Raw genomic sequence first — 7744 nt, forward strand, 5'->3', positions numbered from 1 at the left:
CATTTCAGGTGCGGTACACAGCATAGCATACTGTATAGAGCCTATGACAAAAGCATAGGGGACGACCTTCGTCCTTCCTCTTTCTTCTGCCATGGTCGAGCTTTAAGTCTTAACTTCATACCTTACAACTCAGGCAAGAACTCCTTTGACTGGTCCATCTTGAACACCTTCAAGATCATGTCAAGGTATGTGCTCATTTGAAAGTACCATTAAGCGTTTTGATCTATCCTTATAGATCTTGATGCTCAATGTTCAAGTAGCTTAATCCAGGCTTTCCATTGAAAAACACTTTCCAAATAACCCTATATGCTTTCCAGAAATTCTATGTCATTTCTGATCAACAATATGTCAACAACATATATTCATCAGAAATTCTATAGTGCTCCCACTCACTTCTTTGGAAATACAAGTTTCTCATAAACTTTGTATACACCCAAAATCTTTGATCATCTCATCAAAGCATACATTCCAACTCCGAGATGCTTACTCCAGTCCTTAGAAGGATTGCTGGAGCTTTGCATACTTGTTAGCATCTTTCAGGATTGACAAAACCTTCCGGTTGTATCACATACAACCTTTCCTCAAAGTCGTCGAGGAAACAATGTTTTGATATCCTATCTGCAAGATTTCATAAATAATGCAGTAATTGCTAACATAATTCCAACAGACTCTTAGCATCGCTACGAGTGAGAAAGTCTCATCGTAGTCAACTCCTTGAACTTGTCGGAAAACATCTTAACGACAAGTCAAGCTTTCTTAATGGTGATACTTACCATCATTGTCCGTCTTCCTTTTAAAATCCATATGTACCTAACAGCCTTACGACCATCAAGTAGTTCTCCCAAAGTCTACACTTTGTTTTCATATATGGATCCTCTCTCGGATTATATGGCCTCGAGCCATTTTGGAATCCAGGCCCACCATCGCTTCTCCATAGCTCGTAGATTCATTGTTGTCTAGCAACATGACTTCCAAGACAGGATTATGTACCACTCTGAAGTAGTACGCATCCTTGTTATCCCACGAGGTTTGGTAGTGACTTGATCTGAAGTTTCATGATCACTATCATAAGCTTCCACTTCAATTGGTGTAGGTGCCACAGGAACAACTCCCTGTGCCCTGCCACACACTAGTAGAAGAGACGGTTCAATAACCTCATCAAGTCTCCACCATCCTCCCACTCAATTCTTTCGAGAGAAGCTTTTCCTCGAGAAAGGACCCGATTCTAGAAACAATCCCTTATTGCTTTCGGATCTGAGACAGAAGGTCTACCCAACTGTTTTGGGTGTCCTATGAAGATGCATTTATCCGCTTTGGGTTCGAGCTTATCAGCCTGAAACTTTTTCACATAAGCGTCGCAGCCCCAAACCTTTAAGAAATGATAGCTTAGGTTTCTCTAAACCATAGTTCATACGGTGTCATCTCATCGGAATTACGTGGTGCCCTATTTAAAGTGAATGTGGTTGTCTCTAATGCCTAACCCATAAACTATCATGGTAATTCGATAAGAGACATCATGGTATGCATCATATCCAATAGGGTGCAGTTATGATGTTCGGACACACCATCACACTATGGTGTTCCAGGCTGTATTAGTTGTGAAACAATTTCCACAATGTCTTAATTCTGTGCCAAACTCGTAATTCAGATATTCATCTCTATGATCATATCATAGATATTCTTGTTACGACGATCTTTCAACTTCACCCTGAAATTACTTGAACCTTTCAATAATTCAGACTCGTGATTCATCAAGTAAATATACTCAACATCTACTCAAATCATCTGTGAAGTAAGAACATAACGATATCCACTACATGCCTCAGCACTCATTGGATTGCACACATCAAAATGTATTACTTCCAACAAGTTGCTTTCTAGTTCCATTTACTGAAAACGAGGCTTTCAGTCATCTTGCCCATGTGATATGATTTGCATGTCTCAAGTGATTCAAAATCAAGTGAGTCCAAACGGTCCATTTGTATGGAGTTTCTTCATGCATATACACCAATAGACATGGTTCGCATGTCTCAAACCTTTCAAAAACGAGTGAGCCCAAAGATCCATCAACATGGAGCTTCTTCATGCGTTTTATACCGATATGACTTACGTGGCAGTGCCACAAGTAGGTGGTACTATCATTACTATCTTTTGGCATGAACATGTGTATCACTACGATCGAGATTCAATAAACCATTCATTTTAGGTGTAAGACCATTGAAGGTATTATTCAAATAAACAGAGTAACCATTATTCTCCTTAAATGAATAACCGTATTGCGATGGACATAATCCAATCATGTCTATGCTCAATGCAAACACCAATCTCGATGGTAGAGGGAGCGTGCGATGCTTGATCATATCAACATTGGAAACACTTCCAACACATATCGTCAGCTCACCTTTAGCTAGCCTCCGTTTATTCCGTAGCTTTTATTTCGAGTTACTAACACTTAGCAACCGAACCGGTATCTAATACCCTGGTGCTACTAGGAGTACTAGTAAAGTACACATCAACACAATGTATATCCAATATACTTCTATCGACCTTGCCAGCCTTCTCATCTACCAAGTATCTAGGGTAATTCTGCTCCAGTGGCTGTTCCCTTTATTACAGAAGCACTTAGTCTCGGGTTTGGGTTCAACCTTGGGTTTCTTCACTAGAGCAGCAGCTGAATTGCCGTTTCATGAAGTATCCCTTCGTGCCCTTGCCCTTCTTGAAACTAGTGGTTTCACCAACCATCAACAATTGATGCTCCTTCTTGATTTCTACTTTTGTGGTGTCAAACATCGCGAATATCTCAAGGATCATCATATATGTCCCTGATATATTATAGTTCATCACGAAGCTCTAGCAGCTTGGTGGTAATGACTTCAGAGAAACATCACTTTCTCATCTGGAAGATCAACTCCCACTCGATTCAAATGATTGTTGTACTTAGACAATCTGAGCACAAGCTCAACAATTAAGCTTTTCTCCCTTAGTTGCAGGCTAAGAAAATCGTCGGAGGTCTTATACCTCTTGACGTGGGCACGAGCCTGAAATCCCAATTTCAGCCCTCAAAACATCTCATATGTTTCGTGACGTTTCATAACGTCTTCGGTGCCTCAACTCTAAGCCGTTTAACTGAACAATCACGTAGTTATCAAAATGTGTATGTCAGATGTTCGCAACATCCATAGACAACGTTCGAGGTTCAGCACACTGAGCAGTGCATTAAGGACATAAGCCTTCTATGAAGCAATGAGGACAATCCTCAGTTTACGGACCTAGTCCGCATAATTTCTACTATCAACTTTCAACTAAATTTTCTCTAGGAACATATCTAAACAGTAGAACTGAAGCGCGAGCTACGACATAATTTGCGAAGACCTTTTAACTATGTTCAGGATAATTAAGTTCATCTTATGAACTCCCACTCAGATAGACATCCCTCTAGTCATCTAAGTGATTACATGATCCGAGGCAACTAGGTCGTGTCCGATCATCACGTGAGACGGACTAGTCATCATCGGTGAACATCTTCATGTTGATCGTATCTACCATACGACTCATGCTCGACCTTTCGGTCTCTTGTGTTCCGAGGCCATGTCTGTACATGCTAGGCTCGTCAAGTCAACCTAAGTGTTTCGCGTGTGTAAATCTGTCTTACACCCGTTGTATGTGAACGTTAGAATCTAACACCCGATCATCACGTGGTGCTTCGAAACAACAAACTGTCGCAACGGTGCACAGTTAGGGGGAACACTTTCTTGAAATTATTATGAGGGATCATCTTATTTACTACCGTCGTTCTAAGTAAACAAGATGCGTAAACATGATAAACATCACATGCAATCAAATAGTGACATGATATGGCCATCATCACTTTGCTCCTCTTGATCTCCATCTTCGGGGCTCCATGATCATCATCGTCACCGGCATGACACCATGATCTCCATCATCATGATCTCCATCATCGTGTCTTCTTGAAGTTGTCTCGTCATCTATTACTTCTACTACTATGGCTAACGCTTTAGCAATAAAGTAAAGTAATTACATGACGTTTAAGTTGACACGCAGGTCATAAATAAATAAAGACAACTTCTATGGCTCCTGTCGGTTGTCATACTCATCGACATGCAAGTCGTGATTCCTATTACAAGAACATGATCAATCTCATACATCACATATATCATTCATCACATCCTTTTGGCCATATCACATCACATAGCATACCCTGCAAAAACAAGTTAGACGTCCTCTAATTGTTGTTTGCATGTTTTACGTGGCTGCTATGGGTTTCTAGCAAGAACGTTTCTTACCTACGCAAAAACCACAACGTGATATGCCAATTGCTATTTACCCTTCATAAGGACCCTTTTCATCGAATCCGATCCGACTAAAGTGGGAGAGACAGACACCCGCTAGCCACCTTATGCAACTAGTGCATGTCAGTCGGTGGAAGCAGTCTCACGTAAGAGTACGTGTAAGGTCGGTCCGGGCCGCTTCATCCCACAATGCCACCGAATCAAGATTGGACTAGTAACGGTAAGCATATTGAACAAAATCAACGCCCACAACTACTTTGTGTTCTACTCGTGCATAGAAACTACGCATAGACCTAGCTCATGATGCCACTGTTGGGGTACGTAGCAATAATTCAAAATTTTCCTACGTGTCACCAAGATCTATCTATGGAGTCATCTAGCAACGAGGGAGGAGTGGATCTACATACCCTTGTAGATCGCGCACGGAAGCGTTCAAGAGAACGGGGTTGATGGAGTCGTACTCGTCGTGATCCAAATCACCGATGATCCTAGCGCCGAATGGACGGCACCTCCGCGTTCAACACACGTACGGAGCAGCGACGTCTCCTCCTTCTTGATCCAGCAAGGGGGGAGGAGAGGTTGATGGAGATCCAGCAGCACGACGGCGTGGTGGTGGAAGTAGCGGGATTCCAACAGGGCTTCGCCAAGCGCTGCGGGAGGAGGGAGATGTGTCATGGGAGGGAGAGGGAGGCGCCAGGGCTTAGGTTGGGTTGCCCTCCCTTCCCCCCACTATATATAGGGCCAAGGGAGAGGGGGGAGGCGCAGCCTTGGCCCTTCCTCCAAGGAAGGGTGCGGCCAGGGAGGAGTCCCTCCTCCCCAAGGCACCTCGGAGGTGCCTTCCCCCTTTAGGACTCTTCCCTTCTTCTTATCTCTTGGCGCATGGGCCTCTTGGGGCTGGTGCCCTTGGCCCATATAGGCCAAGGCGCACACCCCTACAGCCCATGTGGCCCCCCGGGGCAGGTGGACCCCCTTGGTGGACCCTTGGACCCCTTTCGGCACTCCCGGTACAATACCGATAATGCGCGAAACTTTTCCGGCGACCAAAACAAGACTTCCCATATATATATCTTTACCTCCGGACCATTCCGGAACTCCTCGTGACGTCCGGGATCTCATCCGGGACTCCGAAAAACTTTCGGGTTACCGCATACTAATATCTCTATAACCCTAGCGTCACCGAACCTTAAGAGTGTAGACCCTACGGGTTCGGGAGACATGCAGACATGACCGAGACGTTCTCCGGTCAATAACCAACAGCGGGATCTGGATACCCATGTTGGCTCCCACATGTTCCACGATGATCTCATCGGATGAACCACGATGTCAAGGACTTAATCAATCCCGTATACAATTCCCTTTGTCTAGCGGTACGATACTTGCCCGAGATTCGATCGTCGGTATCCCGATACCTTGTTCAATCTCGTTACCGGCAAGTCTCTTTACTCGTTCCGTAACACATCATCCCGTGATAAACTCCTTGATCACATTGTGCACATTATGATGATGTCCTACCGAGTGGGCCCAGAGATACCTCTCCGTTTACACGGAGTGACAAATCCCAGTCTTGATTCGTGCTAACCCAACAGACACTTTCGGAGATACCTGTAGTGTACCTTTATAGCCACCCAGTTACGTTGTGACGTTTGGCACACCCAAAGCACTCCTACGGTATCCGGGAGTTGCACAATCTCATGGTCTAAGGAAATGATACTTGACATTAGAAAAGCTTTAGCATACGAACTACATGATCTTGTGCTAGGCTTAGGATTGGGTCTTGTCCATCACATAATTCTCCTAATGATGTGATCCTGTTATCAACGACATCCAATGTCCATGGTCAGGAAACCGTAACCATCTATTGATTAACGAGCTAGTCAACTAGAGGCTTACTAGGGAAATGGTGTTGTCTATGTATCCACACATGTATCTGAGTTTCCTATCGATACAATCATAGCATGGATAATAAACGATTATCATGAACAAGGAAATATAATAATAACTAAATTATTATTGCCTCTAGGCCTATGAAAATTAACCTAGAGAGAAAGGGTGAGTAACAGGGGAAAGAAATAAAATGTACTCCCTCTGTAAACTAATATAAGAGCGTTTAGATCACTAAAATAGTGATCTAAACACTCTTATATTAGTTTACAGAGGGAGTAATAAGTAAATATAAATGCAATGCAAAACATTAGAAAGTCATTTTTGCATTACAAAATAGGTTTGCAAAAGCCGGTACTCCGGTAAAATCCCGATTTCACCCGGAACGTTTCTGATATCCAAATATAGGCTTCCAATATATCAATCTTTATGTCTCGACCATTATGAGACTCCTCGTCATGTCCGTGATCACATCCAGGACACCGAACAACCTTCAGTACATCAAAACACAAAAACCTTAATTACGATCGTCACCGAACTTTAAGCGTGCGGACCCTACGGGTTCGACAACTATGTAGACATGACCGAGACACGTCTCCGGTCAATAACCAATAGCGGAACCTGGATGCTCATATTGGCTCCTACATATTCTACGAAGATCTTTATCGGTCAGACCGCATAACAATATATGTTGTTCCCTTTGTTATCGGTATGTTACTTGCCCGAGATTCGATCATTGGTATCTCAATACCTAGTTCAATCTCGTTACCGGTCAAGTCTCTTTACTCGTTCTGTAATACATCATCCCGCAACTAACTCATTAGTTGCAATGCTTGCAAGGCTTAAGTGATGTGCATTACCGAGAGGGCCCAGAGATACCTCTCCGACAATCGGAGTGACAAATCCTAATCTCGAAATACGCCAACCCAACAAGTACCTTCGAAGACACCTGTAGAGCACCTTTATAATCACCCAGTTATGTTGTGACATTTGGTAGCACACAAAGTGTTCCTCCGGTAAACGGGAGTTGCATAATCTCATAATCATAGGAACATGTATAAGTCATGAAGAAAGCAATAGCAACAAACTAAACAATCAAGTGCTAAGCTAACGGAATGGGTCAAGTCAATCACATCATTCTCCTAATGATGTGATCCCGTTAATCAAATGACAACTCATGTCTATGGTTAGGAAACATAACCATCTTTGATCAACGAGCTAGTCAAGTAAGGCATATTAGTGACACTCTGTTTGTCTATGTATTCACACATGTATTATGTTTCCGGTTAATACAATTCTAGCATGAATAATAAACATTTATCATGATATAAGGAAATAAATAATAACTTTATTATTGCCTTTAGGGCATATTTCCTTCACCAAGCAACGCCTTCAAGAAGGACTGCGACGACGACGACGACGCTGCTACTGCCTAGACGAATCCTAGGATTTCTCCCGGTACACGGAGGAAAGCGGAGGAGAGGTACTCCCAACGCCATTCAAGAAGGTTGATGGCGCCTGCAGGCGTCACCGCGTCGGTGCCTGGCAAACCT

This window comes from Triticum urartu, chromosome 7A, assembly GCF_056163025.1.
Source record: "Triticum urartu cultivar PI428250 chromosome 7A, HENAU_Tu73, whole genome shotgun sequence".
NCBI classification, from domain to species: Eukaryota; Viridiplantae; Streptophyta; class Magnoliopsida; order Poales; family Poaceae; genus Triticum; species Triticum urartu.